This window comes from Tiliqua scincoides, chromosome 6 (genome assembly GCF_035046505.1).
Source record: "Tiliqua scincoides isolate rTilSci1 chromosome 6, rTilSci1.hap2, whole genome shotgun sequence".
NCBI classification, from domain to species: Eukaryota; Metazoa; Chordata; class Lepidosauria; order Squamata; family Scincidae; genus Tiliqua; species Tiliqua scincoides.
The window spans coordinates 60,068,777-60,090,571 of record NC_089826.1 but is presented as its reverse complement, the minus strand read 5'-3'; the positions used below and the strand labels follow the sequence as shown (position 1 = coordinate 60,090,571).

General features: G+C 44.0%; 1 protein-coding gene across 1 annotated transcript in view; it reads left to right on the top strand.

Moving 5' to 3' along the window:
* Positions 1-20,427: 20,427 nt before the first annotated feature.
* ACSL1 (acyl-CoA synthetase long chain family member 1) overlaps positions 20,428-21,795 on the top strand; it is a 45,644-nt gene continuing 44,276 nt past the window's right edge. The window contains exon 1 of the mRNA XM_066632688.1: positions 20,428-20,577. The gene's annotated coding sequence lies outside the window, so the exon portion shown is untranslated. The remainder of the gene's footprint in view (positions 20,578-21,795) is intronic.

The window sequence follows — 21,795 nt, the reverse complement described above, 5'->3', positions numbered from 1 at the left end:
CCTGATCCCCACCTGGAACACCCTCTCTGCTGACCCACCTACTCTGGCAGGGGCTCAACACTCCATTGACACATGTGTAGAATGTGTGCTCCAGCAGAATGTGTGCTCCAGCAGCACTGGCTTTTGCAAAAATGCCGTAAAAGCACTTTGCGGCCATGCAGGAAGCTGGTGCACTGGTGGGAAGGCCAGACCAGCAGATCAACACAGACCTGCCAGCGGAGGTATGCCCCCACAGGGGTTGGAATGGGATGGAGGGAGGGTGGGGGAAGGGGTAAAACAGGAAGAAGTGGAGAAGGTGGAGAAGTGCGGAAGGTGGAGAAGTGCGGAAGGAGGAAAAGATGGGATGGCGTGGATGGATTGGGCTCAGAAGGAGTGTGGCGGTCAGTGTGATGCACGCCAAATCCTGATCCCCTTCCTGGACCTAATTCCCTGGGGATAACCAGCATAGGATATGGTGTGGGCAGAATTGGGCTGCCCATCATAAGAATGAGAAACTTGTTTTTGTAATATGAATGAGATGATGAATTCTGAGGATAATGAATTAGATACCTAAAATTTTTCATCCGAACCATTCCAGCCCAAAACTCCTATGTGCCCTTCGGGGAGAAAGGCAGAGTATAAATCAAATAAATAATAATAATAATAGTTTTGCATTCCACTAATGGGCAAATGCAAGTTGAAAGTCACTTAGATTAAAGACTTTCCATCCCCAACTATTTTTATGGACTCTAAAAATTAATCAGAAAGGGAGAAATTAAATGAATATCCTTGATACAGAAAGCTTTATGATGTCTGAAATCAATATTCTGGATCATCAGATGTCTCATGATACCAAAAAGAGTCAATCATCCTTGAATCAATGAGTCAAATGGTTGTACTGACATTGTAACAGTTCCGAAACAATTACTTAGATAATTACTTACTTATTTAAATTATTGAGGATTTAAATATCTTTAGTGCAAGTATGTCTTGAAGCTGATCCAGGATGCCCAATTGTGCTTTCATTCAAAATTCAGTTCTGATGGATTTGTGCTAGGACATGACAGAGAGAGATAATACACTTGGCTTGCTACAAGACTTTCTGTTGCTTTTGCTGCAACAATGGGGTAACATGGCTATGCTTCTGGAAGTTGCTTTGCAACAGTGTTTGAGCAACTACATTTATTGGGTGGGAAAGGCAGACTATCAATCATTTAAAGGGATACATTAATAAATACTTTCCAACTATATGTTTTAAAGCACTTGTCAGCAGTTTCTTCTAGGCTAAAGGGGACATTTAGTTGCTGTCAGGGGCACTGTGAGAAAGCATTGGCCAAGACTTGAGCCATGTAATGTTGTAACTGAATCAGGTCTGCAAGAAGCATTTCACATACAAGGGACATGATGCATATACCTCATTTAACCCAGAAGCTTACAGTAAGGAAGGCAGGCTGAGGATCATTTTATTGAAAAGTTAAGTCTGTTTATAATGTCTTTGAACAATAAGGAGCAGGATGCCGTTCATCCATTTATTATACAGTAGAACCTCTTTAAGTTGACCTCCCAAGGGACTGGAGGAAATTGGTCAACATAGGGAGGTGGTCAACATATGGGGGGAAAAGGCATTTAAATATTATCATGTTTAGCTCCCAGGACAACAAATGCAAGGCCAAGTTATTATTTAGATTGGATTTTAAAAAAGTTTTATTGCAAATATCAATGAGAATTGATCCTCTTGTGATGCTTACTGTTTATATCATCTATATCTATATCAAGAGGCAGAGAATAAACAGCCCACAATCAGTATTTTAAAAAACCCCTGAAAATTCATAAGCTTAAAAAAAATTGTAAGTTAAAAAAAATACTTGGTTTCATAGCAGACAGGCAGACCAATGCTATCCCTTGTCAGCCTGTAGCATGTAGCATGTTACATAGCCCCAACAGCTAAAAAACAACAAACACTTTTTTACTTAGGCTGCCTGGCCTCCACTGGGTCTCAGATTCACTAAATGCCAGAAGGTGTTTGATACAGTCCCTCACTTAAAGCTGTTGAGAAAACTCCACAGTCAGGGAATAAAAGGACAGGTCCTCTCATGGATTAGAAACTGGTTGAGGACCAGGAAATAGAGAGTGGGTGTCAATGGGCAATTGACAAAAAAAAGTGGAGAGGTGGAAAGTGCCTCAAGGATCTGTCCTGGGACTGGTGCTTTCCAACATCTTCATAAATGACCCAGAAACAGGGATAAGCAGGGAGGTGGACAAGTTTGTGGATGACACTAAACTTTTCTGAGTGATGAAGACTAAAAGGGATTGTGAAGTGCTCCAGAAGGATCTCTCCAAACCGGGAGAATAGGCAGCAAAGTAGCAGTTGTGTTTCAATATAAGGTTAAAGTAATGCACTGGTGATGGGAACCAAAGTGAAAGGACAGTGGCTTCACTATGCACAAGCAACCTCATGTCCCTCACAACTTGGTACATGTCCAGATATAATCGGCAGCCGGTGCAGGTCTGTCGGCTATATGCAGTGTGCCCACCTATAAAAACCCTTTCGCACATGCGCTAGCAGGTGTAGGGGAGGGATTGTCGTTTGGCTTCTTACTTTTCCAAGATGGAACAAACCAGACAAAACACAGGCCCACAGTATTGCGTTCACTGGGCAACTTATGGAGGGTAAATTAATACTCTGTGCAAAAGGAGCTGATTCCCGGTTCTGCCAGTAACCTCTGTAGCAGACCTTGAAATCTGGCTATGGTTTTACTTACCCATGTCTCCTGGACTGTGAGTTCATTATAACAGATTATTCCATAACCTCAGTGCCAACATCATACCAGTTGCTTTAGTAACCCTTAGCAAGCAAGAGCTACAACTGGCAAGCTGCTCCTTCTCCAGAGAGCAGCAAGCACAACTTCATCCTTTTTGCCCTGTCATGTTGAGATAACTTGTTTGCCAAATATTTAGCTGCTGATATTCCACTCTTCTTCTCATCCAGTTTTCTTTAGAAAGGACATTGGGATAGGGCTTTGCCAATCTTGGCCAACAAGATTCCATTTCCAACTTACAGATTGGTCCATTAAATATAGAACACACTCTTGGCTTCAAATGTGGGTCAAGGGGTACAACCTGTAAAATCTGTCGTATTCCTTGCATCTGTTTCTCTAGCAAGCCATATTAATTCATTAGAATTCTGCAGCCAAAGAATGAATGTAAACAATCTTCTAGAATATTTGCTGTGGTGCCAAAAGTCTTTGTATAATAAATTAAAGGGGGAACAGTTAAAAAATGCGCAGAGCACAACATTTTGAACATAAAAGAATGGGAAAAGCAATTTGTAAGAAGAATGTATAAACTTTCACATTTCCTCTCTCTATTCATGCCCTTCTCTCCCACTCTCAGCGCTCAGGACACACTAGAAAACCAATTCCAGATTCATAGCACTGGACTGAAACTAGAAAATACAAAGAAGGAAGATGAGAGATTGATAGCTTCTTTGTAGGTATGATTTTTTTTGATTGATAGCTTCTTTGTAGGTATGTAGGTATGATGCAGGGTATGATTATTGTTTATAAATAAATAAATAAATTACAGCCCAATCCTATTTGGCCCAGTTGCCAGTGGAACACAAGTTTTGCTGGTAGCAACTGCTTTATGGCAGCCATAAAAAGCACTCTGGTAGCACTCCCAATAGCATGTTGCAGGAGTATTGGTGGCAGGGTTGGAGTCTTCACCCACCCATCAGATGATCGCCAGCAACCTGCCAAAGCAGGTAGCATGGTGTGGGGGGTGGGATGGGGTGGGGGAGGAACAGGAGCAGGGAAGAGTGGAACGAGCAGCAATAGGGGCGGGGGAAGGTAGAATGTTGGGGGTGGTGGGAAGGTGGATTGGGTCTGGGAAGGGACCAGATTTGGCAGCAGCCACAATGGATGAACTATCAATGCTTGTGCAAGTCCGTGTTGATCCATGTCAGTGGATCAGGCATGGGAAGGGGGATAGGATATGGCATGTGTCACACTGCCAACCCCACCCCCTCCCAAACCTGATCTGCCCAATCCTACTCCCACCACCACCCTCCCTCAGCCCTGTTCCACCCCCTCCCTGTCCCCACCCTGCAAAAGTCATTCTGCCAGTTGCCAGTGGAGATCAGAGTCCTTTGGCATGACTGTCTGGTGAGTATCGTTATTGGGCAACAAGCTCATGGTTTCTCTCTCTCTCTCTCTCTCTCTCTCTCTCTCTCACACACACACACACACACACAGAGACATCACATGCACACACACTGTCAGTTCATACAATGGAAAGAGTCTGTGCTCCTGCTCCACATCACTGCCAATCCATGTGCTGATTGTCAGGACCATGGATCAGTGGAGTACTCTTCCCCCCCCTTCATATGAGCCCCTATTCAGTGACAAAAATCATAGCATTATATTCCATCTGCACATGAGGGTAGCTTTTACAGCAGGGTTTCTTGCATCTGATGAAGTGGACTGTAGTCCATGAAAGTTTATGCTCAAATACATAGACTTCAAGGTGCCCCAGAACTCTCATGTTTCTGCTGCAACAGACCATCTGGAAAGACTGATTAATTATGTACTTATATTTTAACAGCAATATTTGTGCAGAATGATAACACAGTTTCACATTGTAAAGGCCTATTAAGTCCAGTTCAGCTTAGTGGAATTTACTTGTGAATAAATGTGCATTTGTTCAGAACTATAGATATTCTTTTTGTTCAGTGGCAACTTTCCAAGTGCAGGTGTTTCAGGAACTAACTTCGTAAGAGGTTTTCATAAAGTTTATTCTTTTAATAGTAAGGGTGTAAAAGCTGTTATTTCCCATTACGTGTGTGATATGAGCTGTACGTGTGACCCCAAAGTATTAATTGAACTTTTTACAAAAGGGGAATCTTGGAAAGCTAATGAATAACAAAAAATGGTGAGTTTTCTCCTTAGAAAGTGCTTTTGTAAACACTTGATTATGCCCAAACGTTTACTTTGCTTCTTGTGTGATTGCCCTGGGCGATCTCTGTGTTTCAGAACCTGTTTTCTCCTGGATTTGACAGGTAGCTGTAGGCACTAGTAAAGCATGTCACAATTATTCAGGTGGAGTGAGCCTTGAATTTATTTCCTCTGAGTTGGTTTAGAATCTCTTAATTTTTGAGGCCAAAAGTGTGCTTCTTGGAGACACTGTACCTAAAGAAAGCAGATGATGGTGTGGAGCCAAACTACATTGACACATTGTTGAGATAGGGGCATAGCTGCTGTCAGTTTCCCCAGCTCTTTTGTTTAACAGATTCCTGGTAATGGTCACCTGATGCTTCCTTAATTGAAGGTATCTAGGAGACTGTTCCAAATGGTAAAAAGCGTTGGAGGTTGTAAGGTGACACATTCTTTCCATTATAACTCATGGGAGGGCCAGGTTTTGTGGGTGAAGAGAAAGACAGAGCACATACTGAATGAAGACACTGAGAGAGGGTGCGGAAGAAAAAAGGCCTTTTGCAGGGCTTCTCCCAGGAAATCTCACATGATCTGTTGCTGATGTAGGTATGAGCAAATTCAGTTTGCCTCCACCTGTGGCTCAGCTTGTATATTTTAAATCCATCAAATATTTCAAAGACATCACAAACCTCCAGTAATCTCTTGTCCAAAGACAGGCAAGCCCCAACGCAGTCCCTGAAATGTTCACTGTTTGAGGAAGTGGGGACTATGGAACTCTCTAATCATGCTCCCTGGCTGGAAATCTCTGCACACTAATGGAGCAATCTCGAAGAGTGGAAGCACTGGCACAGCACATTATGGCGGGGAGGAGATGTAATGTGGTAGGGGAGGGAGGGTTGGGGGATGGGAGGATTGGATTCCAGGGGGAGGGTGGGATTGGTGGCAGCTGTTGTGTGCCACCATTCTATCCCCCTCCATGGGCCTGATTTGCTTACACAGGGCAATGTAGTTTTGTGCCTGCTACAGGGCTCCTCTTACCCTAGGAAGACCTCCAACATGGACAATCCACATATAGGACACAATGTGGGTCATGCTGGCCTTGCTGCATTGGCCCGGGGGAGGGGGAGGATAGGTTTGGGCTGAGCAATGCCCATGAGCACCATTAAACACAGTGGGACTTACTTTCAAGTACAGGCGTGCGCGACTTAACAGAGATACGTTCTCCAATCCTGGGTGTTATGTGATTAGGTCATTAAGTGAACATTCAGTCCAATCTATTGCCTTTGTTGCGTAAACAGACACTCCCTGCCAGACACTAGATGGCTGCACAGGCAACTGGAGATAGATTGTCTCTTCTTTGCATTAAGAGCCTTTCTGTTATGTAAACAGACACTCTGCTACAAACTATGGGGATGCAATTGCCTCATTAAGAGCATCTTTATTGTGCTTTGAACACCGTCATATATGCAGTCCGTTGTTAAGCAAACGGTTGTTAAGCAGCGCATGCCTGTAAATGTGCACAGGATTGGGTTGGACAGAAGGTTGTTGGCTGTGGTTGTTTGTTTGATTTGGAGGTTTTCTTTCACAACCACAGAGTAGCAGCAGGAATCCAAATATAGCAGAACAGAAGGCTGTGCAATCAGGTGCAGTTACTGAAACAGCATTAAAGGAAACCCAGGGCATTTCGTGCTTAACCCCCCCCCCCATTAGTATTGGCTCAAAGCTTTTGTATTTAGAGTGCTCACTCCAAATTACTTGGAGGGCCACTTCCTACGTTTTTATGAAATGAAGAGAGCTGTGCCTCAACATCACAGGCAGAAAACCAGTTTTGTGACATTTTTACCTAGTGGAGGTTTTTCAGTCCACTTTTTCACTTCATCTTTCTCCCTCCACCCTATAGTACTCGCTGTGAACTGCCATACTATCTCTCTGCGCCCTCAATTCTGTTATCTCTCCCTCTTTTTTCTCTCCCCATATATAATGCTCTCTGACCTCATCTGTTACCTTTTTTATTTCCTCTGCATTCACACCCTGGATATTTCTGCGCTTTAATTACTCTTTCACCTCCTTTTATTCTCCGAGTATGCTCTGTTTCTAATCTATTATTCCCTCCCACCCAGTCTGCTCACTGAACTTTGCAAAAGGACATCACACATTTATTCTCAAAAGAACACACTAAGACCCAATCCAATCCCCCAACATTTTCCACCATGCAGCTGCACTGATGGAGCATGCACTGCATGTAATTGTGAAGGGGCAACCAGACTGCCCAACAGAAATATTTAGAATTTTTCTTACCTCTCCACAAGCTGCATGGATCTCTTTGGATCTATGCCAGCTATTTTGCAGCCATAAATCCAGGGAGAGGCAGGGAGTGTAGGGCTGGAAATCTGGGGATAGCATCCTGGTGCACACCTATGTTGCCAGGTTTCACCACTTCTTTTTCCCAAACCTCTCCCTGCCCTCCCCACTCCAAACCTCCCCCAAACTGCCCAGGACCCGCCCACGATCAGCATCTAACTTGCTGCAATATAGGCTGGGTTTGTGTGTGGTTCGTGTGTGGAGACTTAGTGGGACTTACTTCTAACTAGGTATGCATAGGATTGCTCCATAAGAGCCTTTCCACACATTCTATGGCAATAAATCTAGGTTCGCATCTGCACGTACAGTTAACGGGGAACTTCAGCCGTATATATATATAATGTTTACAGTAATATAAATCAGACCCCTGAGGGGATCTGATTTATAAAGGAGCATGGTTGTTGGATGGCTGCAGGAAGCTGGAAAAACTGGTGCCAGTTCCACTGAATGCCTCTGAAACAAGAGAAAGGAGAAGCAAGGCAGAGCATAATGCGTTCTCCCATCCCCACCCTCACTGGTGATGGGCCTGTGCAGATCACAAATAATTCCAGAGAGGTGAGAGCAGGTCACAAATAATAGGTGCTGGGAATTCCTCAAGAGCCCCACAAATAGTCGGGGCAGGGCGTGACATCCTTAATAACCAATGACACCACTCCTATAACTGCCTCTTCCGTCTTGTGTCTATTTTAGAGTTAACCTAAGAAAGAACCCTACTCATCCACTGTCCTTTTAAGTGTGAGGACACTCATCTAGGTTTAGAGATGGCCTGCCTATGTGAACCGCCTTGAATAAAGTCAGAGGAGTAATCCAATAACCAGAAAGGCGGTATATAAATACTATTATTATTATTGTTATTGTTATTGTTATTAGTTCTTGAGCCCAGTAAGAAAGAAAGTGATTAACATGAGCAAGCCTAACTGCTCCTTTCACATACACCTCTTTGTAGCTGCCCATCATTTCACAAACCTTTTCTTGTTACTGCTTATTGTTATTGCCATGAAAAAAACATTAGAAGACTATGTGCTCCCCCTCCCTAAAACTGCAACTGCTTCTTTGGAGCAGGGGTTGAGCAGAAACCACCATGAAACAAAAGTCCAGCCTTTCTCAATTTCACATCCTAGTAGTTTTTTACGAGCAAGTGAAATTGAGAGGTGTCCAAGGTAAGGCATTCCCCCCATCTACATTTTGTCCCACATGCACTCTGAGACCTTGGGAAAGATTTGTGCAAAGGAAAATATGCAGTTAAGTTGCTCTTAACAGGATTGTGTGGATACGTTTCAAAACATTTATGATTACTGACATGTCAGTAATCATGGTGTTAGCATCAAGCAAGAGCAAACTACTTTCATCTAGTACTCTCAGATTTCCATGAAAATAGATTCTGGGAAATGTAAATAAAAGAGTAGATGAGTTGGGGTTTTTTTTGGTAAAATGATACAGCTACATGGATTAGTTTCTCTACTTAGAGAGAAACAATCCTCCTTTGTATCCTAAGACTTTAAGAGCAAAATGACAAAAATATATTATCTAAGAACGAACAAGCACTGACCTGTAGATATTTATATGTTGTTCCATGTAATTGTGTCCACTACTTTGAGGAATCCACCCGTTATTGATATACAGTAATTACTCTTGTCCAGGTCTTGAATTGCCTATAGTTTCATAACTTCTTTAGTTGTTCTGTTGTATTCTGATTAAAGTATGTGATTGAATTACGCAAATGTGTTTTGCAATGAATATACTGTGCAAGTGTGTTGTTATGGAGTTATTACTTTATTATTGCAACAAGATCTGCTGTGAATTTTCCACCAACAATTTCAAATGGTTAGATCTCCCATTCTTGTTCTTTCTCTCATCTTCCTGTGAAAACTGGTTCAATATTTTTCCGTTGCTGAAAACCTTTTTTCAGTTGCTGAAAAAAGAATCCCAAAAAAGAATCCAAAAAGAGCCAAGAGCATGGAGTGCATAGAAGGTTCTCAGTTCCTCATGTGCACTTTTTAGTTCTCTATTTGATTCCATGATGCAGATCCAGTAGAGTGGAGTGTTGCATGTTTGTCTATCATTTTCCCAACAATGCACCCAATATGTAAACAATTGTTATTCAGTCTGAAGCCACACATACTCTGTTTTCAGACAGTAGCTTAACCTGCGGGAACAGCATGGTAAGTATTGCAGGTACCGCAGTGTGCCATGTTAGCTACCCCAAGGAGGTGCTTTGGCATCCTTGTGTCAGATGGATGTGGTGAGCTGATGTAATGGGGCAGGTCCCCATTGTTGTGCAGCAGGTGGCTCTTTTCATGCCTTGCCCCATGTGTCAGCATTGCTAGCATGCCACTCCATGAGTGATACATGCTAGAGGTGATGCCATAAGTGCTGGAGGAGTGACAGGCAAAATTGTATAATTCTGGGAGTTTTGCTGCTCTTTGCCCTGAGCCTTTTGTGCTGTCCTAGTATAAGATCCAGATTAAGGTGATGTATGTAGGCTGGTGGCATATAGTCCAGTCCTATCCCAGGTCAGTTCACTTAGTGCAGGGTTGCCAGTGCAGTGTCCGTTACATCCTGTGTGCTGGCAGGAGACCAGGTTGGATGGAGAGGTAAGGAATTTTTTTTTTACTTACTTCCATGGCTTTAGCCTGGTCCCCAATTGGACTCCTCAAAGCTAAGCCAGCTCTTTTGCTGCTGTAGCTCTAAGGAGGCTTTTTGGTGTATGCCCAGAGGTTTTGCATATGGTGGACACCAGTTCTGCAGTGATCTGCCCTGCCCTGCCTCTGTACCAGCTCCTCCACTGGCAGAACTCTGCTGGTGGCACAAGGCCTTCCTTTGCACCAGCAGCAACACTCCACACACTGGTGGAGTGGCTGCCCAGACAGTGGACTTTGTAGTACACTGGTGAACCACAAGGATAGGGTTGCACTCTAATTGTCACTGTGCATAAAAATGTTAGCAACTTTTGAATTTCCTTTTGCAAGATGACAGTTTAACAGTGTTCTTTTGCTATATAAACTGCTTTGAGTACTTTCTTTTTTTCTGAAAAGCAGTATACTGTATAAATATTCCTAATATTTTAATTCAATTTAAAAAATATATATATAACAAAAAGGAATAATAAATAGCAAAGGGAAAATAACAAATATATCTACTATATACAAATCCAGTGACTATACAAAATATTACATTCTTACATCAACCAACAAACACCATTTATACCACCTTTACCAATCAAATCTCTATGCTACATGTTAAAAGTACAAATGAGTGGAAAAATTAGATTCTCTAAAGGGACCTAACAGTAGCAATATAATTTTAATATTGCAGCCCCTAGTATTGGTTACTGTATTGGGAATGAGTGTGCTTATTAGCTAGGGACAGTGAAGAACTATGGAAGTTGGAATTTATGAGTATTAAAAAGTATTGGCAACCTTCAGTCTCGAAAGACTATGGTATCGCGCTCTGAAAGGTGGTTCTGGCACAGCGTCTAGTGTGGCTGAAAAGGCCAATCCGGGAGTGACAATCCCTTCCACACCGGGAGCAAGTGCAGTCTGTCCCTGGTCTGTCTCCCTGGCTATGGGCCTTCCTTCTTTGCCTCTTAGCCTCAGACTGTTGGCAAAGTGTCTCTTCAAACTGGGAAAGGCCATGCTGCACAGCCTGCCTCCAAGCGGGCCGCTCAGAGGCCAGGGTTTCCCACTTGTTGAGGTCCATCCCTAAGGCCTTCAGATCCCTCTTGCAGATGTCCTTGTATCGCAGCTGTGGTCTACCTGTAGGGCGCTTTCCTTGCACGAGTTCTCCATAGAGGAGATCCTTTGGGATCCGGCCATCATCCATTCTCACGACATGACCAAGCCAACGCAGGCGTCTCTGTTTCAGCAGTGAATACATGCTAGGGATTCCGGCACGTTCCAGGACTGCGTTGTTTGGAACTTTGTCCTGCCAGGTGATGCCGAGGATGCGTCGGAGGCAGCGCATGTGGAAAGCGCTCAGTTTCCTCTCCTGTTGTGGGCGAAGAGTCCATGACTCGCTGCAGTACAGAAGTGTACTCAGGACGCAAGCTCTGTAGACCTGGATCTTGGTATGTTCCGTCAGCTTCTTGTTGGACCAGACTCTCTTTGTGAGTCTGGAAAACGTGGTAGCTGCTTTACCGATGCGCCTGTTTAGCTCGGCATCGAGAGAATGAGTGTCGGAGATCGTTGAGCCAAGGTACACAAAGTCATGGACAACCTCCAGTTCATGCTCAGAGATTGTAATGCAGGGAGGTGAGTCCACATCCTGAACCATGACCTGTGTTTTCTTCAGGCTGATTGTCAGTCCAAAATCTTGGCAGGCCTTGCTAAAACGATCCATGAGCTGCTGGAGATCTTTGGCAGAGTGGGTAGTGACAGCTGCATCGTCGGCAAAGAGGAGGTCACGCAGACATTTCAGCTGGACTTTGGATTTTGCTCTCAGTCTGGAGAGGTTGAAGAGCTTTCCGTCTGATCTGGTCCGGAGATAGATGCCTTCTGTTGCAGTTCCAAAGGCCTGCTTCAGCAGGACAGCGAAGAAAATCCCAAACAAGGTTGGTGCAAGAACACAGCCCTGCTTCACTCCGCTTCGGATGTCAAAAGGGATGTCAAAATGCTGCAAAGAGATCATCGTCACTGAGCTGCATGAAATCCTCTGTCTCTGCTGGAGAGAAGGTGGAGTACCTCAAGACATGAGGGATGCAAACATCATCACGCTGTACAAGAACAAAGGTGACAGGGGTGACTGCAACAACTACCGCGGCATCTCTCTCCTTAGCGTTGTAGGAAAGCTGTTTGCCCGAGTTGTACTAAAGAGGCTCCAGGTACTTGCAGAGAGCGTCTATCCAGAATCGCAGTGTGGATTCCGAGCCAACAGGTCCACCACTGATATGGTATTCTCCCTTAGACAACTGCAGGAGAAATGCAGGGAACAACGACAGCCACTCTTTATAGCCTTCATAGATCTCACAAAGGCTTTCGACCTGGTCAGCAGAGACGGCCTCTTCAAGATTCTCCCCAAGATTGGATGTCCACCCAGGCTCCTCAGCATCATCAGATCCTTCCACAAGGACATGAAGGGCACTGTTGTCTTCGATGGCTCCACATCAGACCCTTTTGACATCCGAAGCGGAGTGAAGCAGGGCTGTGTTTGAATTTATGAGTAAGTGTGGCAATAAGAAAGGGATCTTGCGCAGAATACAGCAAGGATATGATGATTACTACATTCTGACTAGTGACAGCAAATGCCTATACTGGATTTCACAATGACCGACATAAACCAGATTTTAAAATCCAGTTGCTAAACAAAGAATTGTAAAACCATATTTATAGTGCAATCTTGTGCATATTTATTCACAAGGCAATCTCATTGAACACAATGAGATTTAGCTCTGAGTAAACCAGTCTAGGACTGCACTGTAGACTACTAAATAGAAATACGAGTTTCATGATAATATTGAATATTACTGACATTCTTGGTGTGAATTCTACTTCTGAATAATAGGCTAGTTTCAAAGCTCCAAAACATAATTTTAAGTGGTATACTTAAATTATTCTTTTATTTCCTTTTGAACTGTAATGAACTGGCTTTGGTATCTTTCTGCCCGCAGTACTTTTGCTCTTTTCATTGAAAGTTGAACTTGTCTCCCTCCCTCTTTTTGTCATCCATCAGTGTGCCTAATCTCACCCTTACTAACTGGAGTAGGAGGAGGAATAAAATATGCTTAACTCAGATAAACTGTGTATAGCCTAATACTAAGTATGTTTGCTCAAAAGAAAGTTCCCCTGAATTCAGTGGCACATATGCATAGGATTGCAGTCTTAATATAAAGCGTTTTTCTTCTTGTATGAAATGGCTAGATTTGGGATATGGTTTGGAGTAATATTACTAGCTAGGATTTGTTCTTGTAGGTGTGTCTCCATCCCGTTCACTCCTACTTCTGTGGTTTAATTTGAACCAGATCTGTGCTCTGGAACCAGTTTTTCATGACATGAACACTTGCCCCAGAACATGTGAGACAATAATATACAGGGTGTCTCCAAAAAATAAACACACATTTTAATGAGCTCTAATTCATTCATTGTAGAAAACCTGCAAAGCTTGAACATTTAAGGGAAGCAATTGAAGAGATGTGTAGAACTGTCCCAGCTCACATATTGGTGGATGACTGCAAATCCCTTAATGATGTTAGTGGTGTATAGACACCAATATGGAATATTTCAAGTACTTAGTCTAATTACTTAATTATCTGGGTCAAGCAACTTATTCTGTGTATATCATATGCAGTCTATGTGTGCATTATAGCAGTGGTTTTCAAACTCTCATGGAGAGTTTGAGCCACTGTAAGTGCTTGCGGCGGTGGGGGGAGGTAGCGGGCGGGTGGAAGGCAGCGGCGTGATCCCCAGGATTGTGCCGCTCAGGAGGCTGTAGGGGCTTGGGTGCACTTGCCCCCTGCAGCCTCCCTGTGGTGCAGGGAGCCCGGTGCGACCTTTGGCGGGGCTCCCTGCAGCAGTGAAAGTGAAAGCCCTGCCACCGGGCTCCCTGCAAACCAGAGAAGCTGCAGGAGTCTTGGGAAAGTGCACCCAAGCCCCTGCAGTCCCCTGAGTGATGCAATCCCGCTGCCTCCTCCCTGCCTCCAGGCTGCCCCCGCCCCTTAAGGGGGCAGAGGCCAGGGCCCACAGGCTGGAGCATCGAGACGCCCCAGTTTGAAAAGCCCTGCATTATAGTATTGTAGTCTAGTTGTGAATTATAATAAATTTGACTCTATAAGGTGTGTGTACATTTTCTTGAGATGCCCTGTAGATTACAGAGGGGTAGCAAGCACTAAGTGTGCTTTGCAGCAAAAGCAGCAGCATTGTGATATGACTGCAATCCGATTCATACTTTCATGGGAATGTCCCATCGAACTCTGGGGCTTACTTCTAAGTAGATACACATAGGATTGCAATGCAAAACAGATTCATTCTGTGTTAAATTTTGCCCACTTAAATCAGATGCATAAAGTCATCAGGTATCTGTGTGAACACAAACAGGTGCAAACACATGCACAAATGGGTATAGAGAAATGGATGCCAACCTGGGTACATGTACCCCCAGGAGTACTTGCCAGAACCTGTAGGGGTAATTGAAAAAGAACAGAATAATGGCAGAAATCTGTATTAGAATGCCTTGTGGGGCTGGCAAGGCAGAGAGGAAGGCAGCTAGCTGGGTGTGAAAGCCCCATCAACTGCCAGTTTTTAATCATCAATCTGTGTATTATCAGATATGGATCAGTAGTTGAAAACATATTTATTTATATTTATTTATACCGACTTTCTTTGGTCCTCAGATTTCTCCTCAGGCTTTAATCCAAGGCGGTTTACATAGGCAGGCTGTTATCCATAGGGATTTTATCCCATAGGGATTTTTACAATTGAATAGTTCTAGTCTTTCATAGAACTCCTCATTCCAGCTAAATTCCTTCCAGGTTTGGCCTCTCTCTGGCCCTTCGCCTCCCATGCTCCACTTGAAGGCAACTCCTCTCTGCCACCTAGGGTCAGCTCATCAGTATATCAGCATGTGGTCAGTTCTCCGGTACTTCCGGTTGTTTCGAACTGGCAGCCTCAGATCTTCAGGCATACAAGGCGGCAGCTCTACCAACTGAGCCAGAAAGTTGAAATAACAACAACTATATTAATTACAACATTTTGCTAATAAGAGGGGTACAATTTATGGAAATGGGCTGCCAAGCAGAGTGTCTGAGAGAAATTTTATCAGGGGGTACAAAGTTTCTTTTGGGCCCCTTCCCAAAGGGGGAAGTGAAGGGAACAAAACAGAGCAGGGGAGGGTGGTGACAAGGGTGGGCAGAATAGGGTTGGGGAGGGAGCAAAACACAGCATAGGGAAGGTGGCAACATCTGGAAAAGTCTTTGGAGCCCAGGTCCACTGGGCTTCCCAATGCAGAGACCAGATCTACCTGCCTGCACAGCATCAGCAGCTAGATACAGTAATATGGAAAGCCAAACACACACCTAAGTCTCTCTAAAATCTTTTAAATATAGGAAATCACTGCAGGAAATTAGCATCAGCATATTTAGGCTCACGCTAGAATGGAAAGTGTCCTGTAGTTAGTTAGTTAGTTAACCTTTATTGGCATTATAAATATTACAGCAGACAACTGACAACAAAGTGGAACAATACAACCGTTATCCACTAGACTAGTTCAGGAAAACTAAATAGAGAAAAAAGAAATAGGGTCTAGAAAGAAAAGGAGCCAGAAGGGACAACCTTATCCTTTCAGTAAAACAGGTATTAGATAGCGAAAGGTGACTACAAAAATTTTAAAGAAGATTTTATAGAACTAAAGTCCGGCGTTTTTTGTAATATATAGGCCAGGAAACTAGCCACTGAATACGTCAAGGGAGCAATAGAGTCTTCCAACAACTGGGGAAGGGGTGATACCTGAGGGGGGAAATTAGAAATCCAGGATTCTAAATAAATCCTACGATGGGAGTCATGAGAGGGACAAAAAAGCAAAATATGTAAAAGAGTATCCGGGGTCTCCCCACAGAATAAACATAATCGTTTCTCGCAAGGAACTCGCATGAAACGACCATAATGAACAGCTGAGGGAAATATGTTGAGTCTAGCGAGCATGAAGGCTCTCTTCAGTCTAGGATTAGTGAGGTGAAAAAAATAGTTTGAAGTGGCAACAACAAGTTGAGGAAAAAGACCTAGGGAAAGGGGGGAACAGGTCAAATTAAGAGAATTTTTTAAAGTATTGAATTCAGCTAGGAAAAGGTGGTCTTTGATAATTTTATAAGCTTGAGATAAATTTAGATCAGCAAGTAATTCTACTGATAGGTTAATGGAGTGGAGTTTAGTTTCCACTATTTTAAACCAAATAAAGATATACGTGTCACTCATTAATTCTGTAATTAAAGAGTCAGGGGAAGGAGATAAATGAATCCTTAACCAAAACTTAAAGGTAAAAAGCCAGGCATAAGTGGAGGGAAGGTGTAAACCAAGTTCTAAAAGAATAGTGGGCAACCGTATAAGATTAGGAATACCTAATATCTTTCTAAAAAAGGAAGAAGCAATATGATCCAAATCCTTAGAAACTGCCTGTATCCATATCGGGATACCGTATAATAAATGAGAAATAATTTTTGCTTTAAAAATTTGAATCGCTGCTGGGATGTATTGGTTTCCTGCATTAAAATAAAAATTTGTTATAGCCAAAAGGTGGGTAGTTGTTGAAGAAATAACTGACTTTTTATGTTGAGTCCATGATAAATTATAGTGAAAATGTAAACCTAGATATTTAAAAGATTTAACTTGAGTGTAAGATTGGGAATTGATTGACCATTTAGAAGGAGCCCAGGAGCGGGGAAAAAACCATAATTTTTGTTTTGTTGGCATTAATTACAAGATCATTAGAATGACAATAAACTTGAAATTTGGAAATGAGCTCACGAAGACCGGATTTTGTGAGTGAGAGAAGTACTGTATCATCGGCGTAAAGAAGAATCGGAATTGGCTTTTTATTTATTACAGGAAAGGAATGAGAGGTGGTGGTTAAGCTGGCAGGAAGATCGGCAATGAATAAATTAAAAAGAAGAGGGGCAAGGATGCAACCTTGCCTCACTCCTTTATTGATAGGAAAACTAGAAGAGAGAATATTGGTAAAAGGAAGACGGATTTGACATTTATTATGGGAATGAAGTTGCTGTAACAAAAACAGAAGCCTCTGGTCAATGCCCCAGTTGAATAACTTTTTCCATAAAAGGGCTCTATTTATCGAGTCAAAAGCACCTTGTAGGTCGATAAAGGCTACATATAGATTTGATTTATGATGTATGGAATATTTCTGGGCTAGAAAAGAAAGTGCAAAGGCATGATCCAGAGTAGAAACACCCTGGCGAAAACCTGATTGTTCGACTCCTGGAAGGTTTTTCAAACGAGCCCAGGATGACAGCTTTTGAAGAAGGAATTTGGCATAAAGCTTCTCTATACAAGATAAAAGACTTATAGGACGATAATTTGACGGGGAAGCGGGGTCACCTTTCTTAAAAATTGGAAGAAGAAATGAACAGCGCCAGATATCTGGGAATAGACCTGTAGAATTTATCGTGGTAAAAAGAGAAGCCAGGGGAGCAGCCCACCAACCAGGATTAGTAAGAAGAATTTCATTGATGATAAAATCTGGGCCGGGGGCTTTGGCTGATTTTAAGGAAGTTATGAGTTGATAAATTTCCAGTGGGGAAACCGATGGCCATTCAGGGACTTTTTGGAGATCAATATTAGAGATAAGGAGGGAAGAAGAATAGAAAATTTTGGAAAAATAATCTGTCCACGTGGCTTCTGGAATGTCAGAGTAGATGACAGGGGTTGGATGACTTGCCCTAGTAACTGCGTCCCAAAAAGTTTTATGGTTTTTGGAAATAATGGCTTGATGGAGAATGGACCACTTCCCAAGGGCAAAAAGATGTTGTTTTTCCTGGAAATACTTTCGGCAGGCGGTCCGTAGTTGAAAATAATATTGTAAATTGTAAGAAGATGGATTATTCCGAAAAAAAAGAAAAAGGGTACGCACCTGCTTTTTTAATTTCCAACACTCCTCGTCAAACCATGTATTTTTTGTAAAACGAGGAGGATTACTTGGGCTAGCCATCCTCAAGTGATCTACCAAGGAAGAGATTATAACTTGGAAAGCTTCAATCACATCAGTAGTGGCCCGAGAGGCAAATAGTAAACGCAATTGGGAGTTAGTTTCAGGTGCCTGAGTCCACTGGGACAGGGCTTGCTCCGCAACTGGTGACCATCTGTAGGGACGGCTTGGATTGGGGAGAGAAAGAGAAGAGACAGGGGAATCAAAGGGAATATTAAGAATAAGTGCAACTGGCAAGTGATCACTCTCAGAACGGGTGCAGACACAGAAATCTGATAAAAGGGGCAGGAGGGCAGGAGAAACTAGGGCATAATCTATTACACTAGCACCTCTTGGAGAGAGGTGGGTAAAATCGCCTGGAATGTCACGGCCTTTTGAGCCATTTAGAATAAAGACGTTAAATGAAATACATAAACTTATAAGATTTGGGGCAAAACTATTTATTACAGAATCTTTGGAAGACCTTGAGGTTTGAAACCAAGGGGGGATAAGGTCATCGGAGTACCAGTTCATCTGCTGGGCAAGTGTAGAATTTGAAGGGCCAATTCTAGAATTAAAATCTCCAGAAATAATCATAAAAGCATCAGAATATAAGTTAGAAGCACGGGATATAGTGTTATCAAGATCTAACCAAATGTCGGATGGGGCAAGTTTAGCTGGGGGTATATATACATTAAAAAGAAGAATTTGAATATCTTTAAACTGAATTAATATAGTTTGAAAATAAGGAGAGTTCGAATCTAACTGAGAAACTAAACAAGAAAGGCCAGATTTAACAAAACAACAAAGTCCCACACAAGGTCTCCCTAGGGCATTCTTCCTAAATGCTGGGGTCACAAAAGAAGTATACCCATGTAGGGACAGTGGGACCAACGACCATGTCTCCTGAAATAAAAGTGTCCTGTATGCACCAAAACTTATTTCTGCAGCAGCTGTGGCTCTGCAGCTGTGTCCCTGGGCTCCTGTACACTCCTTCATGGTCAGCGGATCTACTGTAGCAGGCCAGTTTCCTCCCAGATTTAACATTGTTTTAAGAACTGTTATGTATGCATTCCTTGGTCCAGCATATATGGCTTTCAGTAGCAGCAGCTGCACATTCAGCATCCCATATGGGCAGAGAATCTAGGTGAGACAGGAAAACATAAGATCCCAGGAAATTTCTGGCCCCTCCTTTGGCTCCTGGGCCCCCCTTTTGATTCTGGGCCTGGGTACAAATTACTCCCTTTACTCCCCTCTCATAGGCTCTGCTGCCAAGGGCTACACAAGTGAAAAAATATTTGAACCATTGGCTACTATAAAGCAGCAATGTGCTGTGGCACACAGGTGTGCTGCAGGACTTTGGGGAGGGTAATTTATTAGTAGAGCAGTTGGGAGATCTGAGCCCCCTATCAGCAGCATGATGTGCCTTGTCAATGGTAAAAAAAATCTGATGGTGTGCCTTAAGAACATAAGAAAAACCTGGCTGGATCAGGCTAAAGACCCATCTAGTCCAGCTTTCTGTATCCCACAGCGGCCCACCTCAGTGAGCACACAAGACAACAAAAAACCTGCATCCTGGTGCCCTCCCTTGCAACCAGCATTCGGAGATGGCCTACTTCTGAAATCAGGAGGCTGCACATCAAGAGGCTTGTAACTTGTGATGGACTTTTCCTCCAGAAATCTGTCCAGTCCTCTTTAAAAGACATCCAGACCAGATGTCATCACTCCATCCTGTGGCAAGGAGTTCCACAGACTAATTACATGCTGGGTAAAAAAAATATTTTCTTTGTGAGGAAAAGGTTTGGAACCATTGGATACAATAGAGGAAAGAACTGCACTATTGTACTATAGATAACTGGTTGGCAACCTTCAGTCTTGAAAGACTATGGTATAAGCCTACAGCACCCGGTATTCCCAGGCGGTATCCCATCCAAGTACTAACCAGGCCTGACCCTGCTTAGCTTCTGAGATCAGACGAGATCAGGCAGAGGGGAAAAAAGTATGCAAAGGTCCCAAAAGGTCTTGAAATACAGCTGCGCTTCTCTCTGAGTACAGGCTGAGGCTGCTATCCTAGCCACACTTTCCTGGGAGTAAGGCTCATTGACTTTAATGGGACTTACTTCTGAGTAGACATGGCTAGGATTGGGCTATGTGAGCTTATCCACAGTTTCCTGGGAGTAAGGCTCATTGACTTGAATAGGACTTACTTCTGAGTAGACATGGATCAGTGGGCTCTGACTCCAATCCTCTGCATGCCTACTCAGAAGTAAGTCCCACTAGAGTCAATGGGGCTTACTCCCAGGAAAGTGTGGGTGGGAGGGGCTGACAGTGCCTCCAGCTTGGAGTCCCTCAGACTCCTCTGCAGCGCACTTTCCAGGCAGCCTGGCCTGTGAAGGGACCGCCTGCCTGCTTGCCTGCCGCTGAGTGGGTGTGGGCGTGGCCTGGTGTCTCGACCCCTCCCCCAAATTCCTACTGGCTGTGAAGGCGGGGCGGCCCGAGGAGGCCCACAGGGTCCTTGCACTCTGGGGGCGCGACGCAGCTGCGCTGACAGGAAAGGCGGGCCTGGCGCGACGGAGCCACGCTTCCCCCGGCTGCTGCGCGGCGGCTTAAATAAGACGAGCAGGCGCTCCGCCTGCACAGCGCGGCGGCCTTAGTGTGGCGGGACTGACTCGGAGGCCTGGAGGTAAGGCGGGAGGCGCGCCTGTCAGTCCTTCCGCTGGCCGGCGGGCTCCCCTTCGCCTGCCGCTTCCCTGCCTCCTGCGGTGGGAGCCTCTTGCCTTGCTGGCGGTGCGGCCGCGGCCGGCAAGGGGGCAGAAGAAGCAGGGTCGCCAGAGGGGGGAAGGAGGGAGACCCTCGTCGGGAAGCCGAAGCTCTTCCCGGCCAGGACCTCCCCCTTCCCTGCCGCAGGCCGCTTGGTGGGGTGCCTTCTTCAGCACAGGCCATGGGACCAGGGCTGCGTGTCTACTTGGAAGTAAGTCCCATTACTCTCAGTGGGGCTTACTCCCAGGTAAGTGTGGACAGGATGGCAGCCTTACAGCTCACTTCTATGCATGTCTACTTAGAGGTAAGTCCCATTAGAGTCAATGGGGCTTACCATCAGGTAAGGGTGGCACAGCCTATTCCTATGCATGTCTACTCAGAAGTCCTATTAGAAGCAATGGGGCTTACTCTGAGGTAAGTGGGGATAGGATATCAGTCCTCACATGCAGTCCTATGCATGTCTACTCAAAAGTAAGTCACATTAGAGTCAATGGGGCTTGCTCCCAGGTAAGTGTGTTCAGGATGGCAACCTCATAGCCCAATCTTATGCATGTCTATTCAGAAGTAAGTTTCATTACATTCTATGAGGATTACTCAAAAGTGTGAATAGGATGGTAGCCTAATGCCTCTTCTTGCAGCATGGGGGGGGGGGGCTGGCTGGCTGGCTGGCTGGCTGGCTGGCTGGTTGGTTCCAGGGAGTATGTGGTGGAATAGGGGGTGGCTTTTTTCTGTGGTTAGGGGAATGATATTGATCTTCCAATATCCTGGAGAAGCTTCAGCAGCCTGCTGTCTCTGATGCTGGTGATGAATTTAAGGATGAAAAACTTATTGTTATTAACAGTATTTATATACTGCTTTTCAACAAAAAAGTTCCCAAAGCAGTCTACAGAGAAAATTGAATAAGGAATGGCTCCTTGTCCCAAAAGGGCTCACTATCCTAAGAGATGCAAAAGAACACCAGCAGACAGCCACTAGAAAAGACACTGCTGGAGTGAGGCGGACCAGTTATTCTCCCACTGCTAAATAAAAGAGGAGCACCCACTTGGAAAAGTGCCCCTTACCCAGTTAACACAGGTTAAACATGCATCTTGCTGCATTTTGTTTTCTAGATACTGAGACTATGTGCAAGCTATTTTTTGCT